This window comes from Felis catus, chromosome C2 (assembly GCF_018350175.1).
Source record: "Felis catus isolate Fca126 chromosome C2, F.catus_Fca126_mat1.0, whole genome shotgun sequence".
In the NCBI taxonomy this organism is placed as follows: domain Eukaryota; kingdom Metazoa; phylum Chordata; class Mammalia; order Carnivora; family Felidae; genus Felis; species Felis catus.
In genome coordinates this window covers 114,652,792-114,664,469 of record NC_058376.1, presented here as the reverse complement: position 1 = coordinate 114,664,469, position 11,678 = coordinate 114,652,792, and positions in this window count along the sequence as shown.

The following is an 11,678-nucleotide window of genomic DNA, read 5'->3' as shown; positions in this document are numbered from 1 at the left end:
TCTGGCAATATTCAAAGCTCTGCTCTAACCATCCTCGGAAAGTAGATTCTCAAATTGGGCATTTCATTGTTAATTTTTCACCACGAAGATGTAGAATAAAGTTTATTTATACTCCTATAGTTTGTCTATACCAATATGCCTTAGAGTAAATTACAGATGCTGTAACACTGTGTTAAAAAGTGTATTTTACTTAACACTTACATGATGTTTATTATGTCCCAGCTACTGTTTTAATCATTTTACCTTTATTAACTCATTTAATCTTCATAACAACCTAATGATGTAGTTACTACTATTACCTCCATCTAATAGAAGACGAAACTGAGGCACAGAGAGGTTAAATTACTTGCCCGAAGTCACACACTTGGTAAAAATTGAAGTTGGGATTCAAAGGGGGCAATGTGACTCTGGATGGAATCTGTACTTTAGGCTGCCTCTCAACATACTTTTAACTTTTCCATAGAAAAGTTGTCTTTTTCATATAACCTTGTCCTGCAGCATGAGATTAAGAGATCAGCCTGCAGATTTCTCCAGTGGTCCCTACCTACCAGCTCCACATCGGCATCTAGCTGCTCACAGCACAGCACACACAGCTCTGGAAGAACATACAACAATGCGTATTTGCTAGGCAGTCCAAATCAGATTTAGGAAGGTGGTAACGTGACCAGTTTGGGCTCAAGGTGGAGTCACTCACATTCAGTCTGATGTCAGCAAACCAAAACTTTTAACTAAGTTTCTATGTTCAGCCCTCCCAAAAAAGAAAGGCCCAGGTCAACCAATCAGTGCTTGTCTGCTCAGCGCAGCTAACCTGACCCAGCTCCAACATGTCCCTTAGCTGTAAGGAAGGTAACCTTGCAATAACCAATCTGCTTTTGCCCAGTGTAACTTTCTGTTCCTGCTCACTTTGGTCTATCAGCCCTCCTGAATTGTACAACTACTCGGGGCTCCTTTTTATTTGGTAGCTTCGGTGCTGCCAGGTTCATGAATCTCTGAATAAAGTTAGTAAGATCTTTAAAATTTACTTAGTTGAATTGTGTTTTTTAAGAAAAATAAATGTTTTCTAATGTCTCCATAACCTGAAAGGAAATAATTCTACTAAAAAAAAAAAAAATCCCAAAAACCAAACCAAAACAAACAAAAAAAAACCCTCACTAATTTATGTTGCTAATTTACATTACTAATTAGAACCCTTAATTTGAATTCTGGTTACTTTTTATCCTCAATAAAATTGCATGGCCCCAAGTGCTTTATATTTGCATATGTTAAGTTTAAAAAAAAAAGACAGTTATTTTACCAGCAAAAAATGGGTTTATTTGGGAATAGCAGAGAATTTCAACTCAGGACAGGCAAGCTATGCCAAAACCATACTCCAAGTTCAGAGAACAAAGGAGAGGAATGCTCTTCTATAGAGGAAAGTTGGGGGAGTTGGGAGAGGCTGTTATAAACAAAAAAGTCCATCTGAATAAACTGGGAGTTCAAAGGGTAGTGGCTTCTCATTGGCTGAATTGCAACAGTCTCTCATTGGCTTGGCTGTTGCTACCTAAGGTGAAAATCTTTCTTCCTGCTGGGGTTGTAAAGTATAAGTTTCTTCCTGTTGGGAATACAAGGGCTGCAGCCAGTGGTTTGGTTTGAGAGCTCTACCTTCAGCTCTCTGACTCCATTTGAATTAGATTTCCTTTACGGAGCCTCACACATAACAAAAACTCATTACAGTAATTACTTTTCCATAAAAAAAAGAAGTCATTTTACCCTGTAGGCCCACACCTTAGATGGTGTTTTGCAAAAGGTTTATCATGATAAATTATTGATTAGAATAGAAAATAGAATTCACTGCTGTTTTGTTTTTGTGAAACCTAGGACATAGAATTGCTAAAGAAAATGGTCTCAATCATCACAGCTTTGTATAAGGTATTTAAAAACTTAGCTCTGGACAGCAGAAACTATACAAAATAGCAGTTTTTAGTTTCAAAAAGTGCAATGTCTAATCTCTACTGGGTATTTTATTTCATTCATACAGTATTTTATGGCTTGCAAAGTGCTTTACTAGCATAACTCATGGACCTAAGAACAGGTCTATGGGCATGTGGAAAGAATATTCTCATCTCTATAAACAGACACAGATAACAAAACCGAGATGGAACAGGAAGAATGATTTGTCAATAGTCTCTTGCCTGGGCTATAGCAAAGCTGTCCCTGGAATCCACCTTTCTAACTGCATCTGTTCCGGGCATCCCATAGCTGCTGGCTGAGGAACACGTCCTGGTACAGTTAGGACTAACAAATGCCTCATGGGGTTAGAAGTACAGGTGCCTCTGTCAATTTTTAGCACCAGTTGGTGGAGGTGACTCCCTCTCCCACTGGTTGTTTCCAATACAACTTCTAGCTCAGAATGCAGGTATATAAGGGGAAAGTCATCAGTAACTGCCTTGGTTGCCTGTGACCCAAGGACAGATCTTCTCACTTTCCATATTCATCTAGACCTGGGCTGCATGATTAAAAACCCTGAAGCCCAAAGCATACTCCAGACTGATTGCATCAGACTCTGGGGTTGAAGTCCAGGCATCAGCTTTAAGATTCTTCGGGTGATTCTGATATGCAGCCAAGGTCAATATCAAGAGCATTAGAGAAATATGGTAAATCTCATGTGGTCTAAACCAGCAAGTCTTTATTAAATGGGTCAATCCTGATTCAAATATAACAAAAATTCACTGATGATCTGATTGGTCTACAAATTTTTGATTTATTATTATTATTAAAATAAAGCTCAATTTATACAGCAATGCTGCTCAACATTACACTTTACCAATATTCTCTAATTTAAACTTCTCCTGAGGTAGGTATTCTCTCCAATTCACAGGTAAGGAACTGGGGGTACTTGGGGCTTTAGTGACATACCCAAAATTATATAGCTGCTAAGTGGTGGAATTGGGATTCAAACCCAAGTAGTCTTGATTCCAACACTCAACTACAACTTCTGAGCAGCCCTGCCTACATGTAAATTATTGATTCCATGGGCTGGTTCTATGCTTGGTTGTTGGCATTCATCTATCTGTGCCTTTATGCCCCTCAAAATCAGTGCTGGCAACTGAGACTGGCTCAGATCTTCCTCCTCTCTGCTCTTAGAGCATCTTGTGATTCTCTCTAGCCAGGGAGACTCCTTGAGGGAGGTGCCATGTTCTGTTCTATACCATTCTATCGTCCATGACCTGAACAATGCCTGACACACAGTGGGACTCACACATTACCTATTCATTTGAATGAATGACACTCTAAACCACGTGGACTATACCCATTTGACTAGTTAACACAGTCTTATTCCTAATACATTTACAAATAAATGCTTTGAGAAACCAATACTGTGCTATTCAGCTGGAAGCGAAATGAAACATTTGATCAACTAGAAGTCCACAGTGAGTAGCATGAATAACTTTTCCAGGAGATTCTTAATACATTAAAAAGTTCCATATACAACTATAGACATTTGAGCTGAAAGGTACCTTAGAGAAAAATGTAATGACCCCGGTGTAATCTCATTTGAAATTCAAAAATTGAGTTCTCCATTCTCCCTCTTCCTTTTCAAAAAACGGGTTGGACACCATGCAGTGAAAGAGGAAACCAAACAATGCTTGTGTTCAGTAGTCTGCAGTGTGATGCTCAGAGGCTCCAGCAAAACCTGCAAAAGTCAAAACATTGTAGTTACAGATTTCCAGAAATGTAAAATCTATTTTTAACATTTATCATAGAATGTATTTAACTAGTATGAACTGCTCCCAAAACTCAAAGTACCAATACCAAACAAAATCACTGTAGTCCTTACCTAGTCTAGTAATAAAAAGGTCAGTCTTCCTCCTGACCTACATACACCCACTCACTGTTCCTTTGGGTGCAGGCTGACCCTGGATCTTTCAAGTCCAGTGCTGTCTTTACTTCTCTCAGCCACATGGTGTCGCTGTTGAAGACCAGTTGGTTCACCTTAAAATGATTCCTCTGCTGTGAGGAGCCCATAGCATGCTCTGTTCTGAAGGGGCCATAAGGGCTCTTCAGGGACAGTGCCCTGCAGCACCCGGCTCTGTCAGAGGCCCTCATATGGCCACCCTTTCAACCCAGCTCTTTTAGTCTCTGTACACGCAGAGCTGGCCCCTGAATCTCTGAGTCGGAATGGATTCCACTGTCTACAGAATTCTCTCAGTCCTTTCACTCCAGTGATCCCCAAGAAGTGGAGTGGAGGCATTAATTCCACCACCTATCCCCTACCCCCCAACTCTCCAAACATAAAGGGCCTCTCTATTTCATCTTTCCCTGGATGTTCAGGGCTCCTCACCCTTTACTTACCTGTCTTCTACAGTGTAAATTGATATGTATCCTCCTAAGGGCAAACTCCCCTGGGGAAGTCCACGTAGCCATTTTCTACCCTGGCACTAGGAAAAGTAACTTCCACTTCTCTCACCAAAGAAACAAAGAGATACAAGAAAGATTAACTCCTGTTACAAAGCTACGATAAAATAATACCAAATACATTTTCATTCTATCATCTTTATTTTTCAATGAAGTTATAGATCTGTAATATAATATCTGCATGATGGGAAATACATCCAATGCCCTTAGAGGTATTTTATCCTTCCAATTCCAATTCCAGCCCTGTGCGTGTTTTTACTATAATCTGCTTATATATGGTCTGGTCTAATGTCACGGGCATTGAGAAGGGAGTGAACTTACTCAAGTCAGGGGGCAAACCTGGGATGAAAGCCCTGACCCCTAGTCTAGTGCTCTTTCTGCAACACTACCCTGGGTCTCCATTTCTGAAGATACTACCAGGCTAGGAGGGCCAAGGGATTAAGTAGCAGCCGGATGGGAGATAGAAATAAGTCAAAGCGAATGGTTAAGGTGGACTCCTCAATATCTGCTTCCACACTGAACACACATCTTTCTCCAACGACTGCTGAGTTCAAACTGCTGCTGGTCTTTGGAGTCACCTCACTCTGCTCTACACTTTCCCTGTCCCTCTCTCCATCTTGGGTGCAAAGTAACCCAATAAGGGGTTCCCACCAAATCTATGTATAGTGAAGCCAGCATCCATCTTATCAGGTCATATCATCCCCAGGCATGGCTGTCCCAGCCAGGAGACACATAGATCACACAGTCTTATGGGACTGAGCTCTTAAATCTGTGGAATCTGACACTAACTGCAGGTAATTAGACTCAGAATTAAATTAGAGAAAAATGTCAGACAACTGTTGATGTTCAGAGTATTGGAAAATTGATTGCTGGTGTGGGAAAACCACTATATTTTACTGGGTTTCATTTGTTTGAGACTCTACTTTTATGAAAAGAATAGCACTGCTACTCTGTGCTGGAACTAGGGATATGAATGTGTCCATCCCCAGCCATCATATTTGCATTGTCTCTACCTTCCTAAAGCACATGCTGGACACATAGTGGGTGATCCCACACTCCTTCAAATGGGTAACATTCCTATCCCAGAAGCCCTCCATGTGCGCCTTCCTACACAACCCATATCTCCCTCCCTTTTCTCCAAAAGTAACCACTCTCCTGATTTTACAGTAATCATTTCCTTACTTTTCTTCATAATTGTAAGACCCAAGTGCATCTCCAAAGACTGTAATTTAGTTTTGCTTTGTGTATGTGTGGAGGGCAGATGGAGGGACAGTTGGGATATATCTTACATCAAAGGAAAGGATTTTACAATGAGCAGTGGTTCCCAAACTTGAGTAAGCATCAGAATCACCTGCTTATTAAAACACAGAAGCCTTGGGGCGCCTGGGTGGCGCAGTCGGTTAAGCGTCCGACTTCAGCCAGGTCACGATCTCGCGGTCTGTGAGTTCGAGCCCCGCGTCAGGCTCTGGGCTGATGGCTCAGAGCCTGGAGCCTGTTTCTGATTCTGTGTCTCCCTCTCTCTGCCCCTCCCCCGTTCATGCTCTGTCTCTCTCTGTCCCAAAAATAAATAAACGTTGAAAAAAAAATTAAAAAAAAAAACAAAAAAAAAAAACACAGAAGCCTCACTGGGCTCCACTCCCATGTGGGCTGATTCGGCAGATCTGAAGTGAGGACTGAGAATTTGCATTTTAAATCAGTTCCCAAGTGACGCTGATGATGCTGGGCCAGAACCACACTTCCAGAACCATAGACTTAGGGTACATGGGACAGTATCCAGGCCTGCTCTAAAATCATTTGTGAATAACCAGGCTTCTTATTTCCAATAATACTTGGAAATCAGGATTTGATGGCTCCAGAATTTTACAATCATCTGTTTATTTTTTTCACTACACTGGCAAATGATGATTTGCTTAGCCAGTTTCCTTACGTCCTAACAAAAGATTCTAGGTCTGAGATCCTGTGAGCTCTTGTATTTAGGCCATCATGTGGTGCCAAACCATCCCTCTATGAAGGTGAGAAGCCCTAAGGTGGCTGAGTTCTCTTGGATGATTAGCCTCTAAATTTGGATGCATTTTTTTTTATAAAGAGAGATCAGTAAAACCCTAAGATTCTCCATTTTGAACACAAGCCAGAAGGGAAGGTCTCCATCCCCAGCCACACCAAGTTGTCAAACACAGAAACTTCTCTTTGACATCTTTTCACTTTCATTACATTTGCCACTCCAGCTAGATAGCTGTGCAAACTGAAAGTATGAGTTGGATGGTGGTATTAACCCAAATGAAGACCCAATCTCTTCCAACAGAATTTATATGAGGTAAAAAGGAGAGTACTACACAGGGAGAAAAACTGATATTTATTTCTGACTTTCTTTTCATCCTTCAGTGTGTTAGGTACTATGATAGTCAGTCTCCAAGATGGCACCCAGTGTTCCTCACCCTCCTATCTTGTGCCAGTGTTGGTCTGTGTAACCAACAGAATGTGGCAGAAGAGACAGTATGTAACTTCCAAGACTAGGTATAAACACCTGCAGCTTCAATCTTTTCATCTTGGGCCTTTCTCTCTCTGTCTCTGTCTCTCTCTTTCACACACACACACACACACACACCACTGACTCTAGGATCAGCCAGATGCCTTGTCATAAGCAGCTCAATGGAGAAGGCTACATTGCAGAGACTAAAGCCTCCAGCTGACAGCTTCATGAATGATCTTGGAAGTGGATCCTCCGTGCCCAGTCAAACCTCAGATGACAGTAGACCCAGTTCCCTTTGCAGCCTCATAAGCAACCCTGACCTAGAACCTGAGTTAAACTGCTCCTGGATTCCTGGCCACCGAAACCAAAAAAAAAGTTTATTGCTTTAAGCTGCTATGGGGTTATCTGCTATGAAGCAGTAGATCATAAATACAGGTGCTTTTCCAATTTACTCCCTTTAACCCACAAATAGTCCTGAGAGATAGATATTGCTGTATTTCACTGAATCTGATGTCATCATTTGCAAGATGCTCCATTTATTCTGTGATGCATTAATAAAAGAAGGAAGTGCTGTTATTTAAACTGTGATAGGTCTAAGATGTACTCCAATTTCAGGTATGTTACAGTGTGATGAAAATGTGCATCTTAGAATTAATGAAATGTGTTATCTGTATTTTGCAGCAGGGATTTCTTCTCACACATTGGGAAAATGACAGCTTTGTTTTTCATCCCCATTATTTAGCTTGGTGTGGAGTAACCACTCAGTATGTTTTGAATAGAGAGATCAGCTGTCTGAATGGATACAACCTGACTTCTAGAGCCATGCTGGGCTCATCATGGCTCTTGTTTTTAATTAAAGATCAATAAGGGGAATTTCTAAAAGAGTTGAGCACTCCTAATTCTCGTGTTAGTCAGAGAAAGGCTCTTTTCTGGATTTTTAATCATCACCATCCTCTACATTTCCTCTTACTAAAGTGAAAATATACTGCTTGTGTGGCTCTATAAAATCAGCCCAAGCTGGCCCAACTCCTTAGAAGAGCTGACATCAAGTGTCTATTCTCACATACATTATCTGAACCAGACGTTATCATTCCCATTGGACATAGGAGGGAAAATAAGCTAAGAGACATTAAGAAAGTTGCTTAAGATAATAAAACTAGAAAGTAATAGATGCAGGAGTGCTACCAAGCTGTTCTCACCGCTACCCCTCCCACATCACCGAGCCTTCTCTAAAGAACAGTAGTGAGGCCTTGTCTCCTGGCCTTAAACGATATTCACAGCAAAGCAAAAAAGGCAGCCAACCCCTGTGAGAATTTTCAGTAGCCTCTAAAAATGCCTTTTATATGAATAGCCTGCTGTCTTTCATCTTGGGAACACAGAGTGTTTCATCAGCATTATCTCATTAGTCCTCATAGCCCCAGACTTTTCAAATAAATGAGTTAATGTTTGCAGAAAGTCCTTGAGAGCTAAAGACTAAGCACAATATGAAGGTACAGCTTTGTCCTAGAGCCTGAGCAGCCGTCACAGAGTCTGTTCAGCCTCTGTTGGAGAGCTTTCCTGTGAAAACACCAAACTTTTCAAGTCATGGAGAAGGAGGCAGGACTAGGGGGAAGAAGATCCAGCAAAGCCGACCCTGGTTTGGAGATGGGGTGAATCTATAAAGCAGAGATGACAAAGGGGATTCCACTGGCAAACTCTGATCAATTATTGATGCCCACCTGATGGGCTGAGAAGGATCCTAAGGCCATGTCTGGGCTCACTGGGAAAGAGTTTGGGAAAGGTCAGTGAGGTCTGCCACGGGTGACAAGACAAGTGAGTTTGGAGCATATATTCCAGAAATTTGCCCTTCTTGCTACAGATCAGTGAGCGACTTTCTAAAGTCATTTATTAGTTCTAGGAGTTTTTTTGTTGATTCTTTTGGATTTCCTACAGAGACAATCATGTCGGCTGTAAACAAAACCAGCTTATTTCTTCTTTCCCAATCTGTATGCCTTTTATATCATTTTTGTTTTGTTTTATTAGCTAAGACTTCCAGTATGATGTTGAAAAGGAGTGATGAGAGGGGACATACTTGCTTTGCTCTTGATCTTAGCAGAAAACACTCTAGTTATTCACTTAAGATGTTAGCTGTGGATTTTTGTAGATATTCTTTATCAAGTTGAGGAAATTCCCTCTATTCCTAGTTTGACAAGAGTTGTTTTGTTTTGTTTTGTTTTGTTATCATGAATGGGTGTTGGATTTTGTCCATATATTGGTATGAGATGTAATTTTTCTTCTTTTTTAGTCTGTTCATGTGGCAGATTACATTAATTGATTTTTAAATGTTGAACCAGACTTGCATTCATGAGCTAAATCCCACTTAGCTGTGATAGATAATTCTTTTTATACATTGTTAAGATTTGATTTGCTACTAGATTGTTGAGAATTCTTACCTCTATGTTCATGAGAGATATTGGTCCCTAGTTGCTGGGTGATTTTAACATACAGAGTTGAGCTCCTGTTCTAAAGTTCAAAGGAAGAAGAAGTTATATGCAAAGTCTTCACATGTTGGGTGGCTCCTGAATCCCAGAGTTCATGACTTGGGTGAGGAAGATGATGATAAGGCAAGAATTAATGAGAGTGATAATAGGATGGAACTACTATTCTAATCCTTTTATTCATGGACAAAATAACAATAATATGACACAAAACTTTATAAATTACAATGATCTCATATAGGATCTAGTTTGACCATCCTAATCCTGATAGGCAGTTAGAGATTACATTATTATCTCCACTTTGCAAATTAGGAAATTGAGGCTCAGAGAGAAAAAAATGACTTCTCCAAGATCACCAGTCATAACCCAAATCCCAGGTTCCTGAGTGAAAACCAGCACCCGTTCTGCATGGTCCTTTGGCTGATCAAATTTCTGTGGACCTTTAGTTACTCAAATGTGCTTGTTATTTGGTAAAAGTCAAAGTCAGAGTCCAGTTGTCATTTAATTCCCTGAGGCATTCAAGGGGGAGTGAGGGGCATCTCGGTGACTCAGTTGGTTAAGTGGCTGACTCAATTTGAGCTCAGGTCAGATCTCACGGTTCATGAGCTCAAGCCCCACACTGGGCTCTAAGTTGACAACATGGAGCCTGATTGGGATTCTTTCTCTCTCCCTCTCTCTATCCCGCCCCGCTCAAACTCATGTTCTCTCTCTCAAAATAAACAAACGAACTTAAAAAAAATTTTTTTTAATAAAAGGGGGAATGACTTCCAAAGAAAAAAAGAAATCTTCAGAAAGGAAAATAGAACCACCCCCTTGTGGTCTATGGAAACCATTTCATTTAGTTTGCTTTACCCTCAGAAGCAGAGGTGATGGGAGAGTAAAAGGAGTGGAGCCAAGAAAAGTGTGGTGCTCAGGGAAGGTCAAGGGAGCCTCTGCAGCCCTCCTCATACTTTCTCTATATCTGGGTGCGGTTCTCCCACCTAGCACATCTACAAGCTTCCAAACCCTGATGTTCTCATCTGCATAGGGAGTCCTGAAGATGTGAATATGAATACTTCTCTCATTATACAAGGTGAGACTCACCATCGCCTCTAGTGTGACGCTTCCCTGGGCCAAAGAAACGCCTAATTGCTCACAGATTACCTGACTCACAGGACACCCTAACCCTCTAGCCAGAGGTGCTAAAGACTGAATCATCCAACTTGCCTTTGCAGAAACTGGTTACTAATATGTCATTTCATTTCTGTCTCTTTCTAACCTCAAGCTTTGCCTACCTCACATCCATGGCATGTCCTTGCTCCCCATACCTCTACACCCATGCACAAGAGGATGCATAGGCAAATGCAGAGGGAAGTTTCTTCTCAGTCTTTGCAAGGGTTTGTAGGTTACATATACCAGTGCCCACACTCACATACAAGCACATCCCACGATTAACACATTGGGACTTGGAAATGGAGTTGGTGGAAGATCTAGCTTTGACCCTAAACTATGGAGGAATGAAATGACTTATAATTAAGTTACTTATATCTCTGAAATTCTATTGTCTGTCCCATTCAGAGACATCTCCCACTTGGAGACCAAGACAGCTACAGTAGAAACTTTCATTTCCAAAATTGTGACATTGGAAATCGGAACTCCTTACAAACCTAGGGAGCTGGGGTCCTTGAAGGACACATAATATTCTCCTAGGGAATTGGAGCAAGATCCAGAAGGGTGGTAACCCTGCATAGCTATTCAAGAACAGCAGATGTAGATAAAGCACATCAGAGTTTCTGTACATTGAACAGGCAGCAGCTAATTATATTGAGAATTTTTTTTTCTTTCATCCTAAGTTCCTGGTCACCATTAAAAATTTCCTCTGACCTCTATCATCTATTGTCCCTTTACAAGTTTATCATGTTTCCAAATCCGTGATTCTCTTCTTATCTGCTATTTACTTTCTTTCCAAAGCTGCAGCCCTAGGGTCTGTGAGTTAAATAATTTGGGAAGTTTTGAGTTAAACAGGTTTTACAAGAAGACTTCTCAGAGTTTATGGAATGTTAATGGGTGTGGTGAATCTTCAGGAAGATTTGTCTTGTGTGTACTATTTCCCAGACTTTTTCCAAAGAGGTCTCATAGGACATCTGTTTAGTTTAGAAGATGCTAATGAAGTCCCAGAGACAGCTAGTATTTCCTCTGTTGTGGGCTGAATTGTGTCCCCTCAAGAAAGATATGTTGAAATCCTAATACCTAGTACCTCAGAATGTGACTGTATTTGGAAATACAGTTTTTACAGAGGTAATCAAATTAATCAAGAGGTTATTAGGGTGGACCCTAATGCAATTCAACTAGTGTCC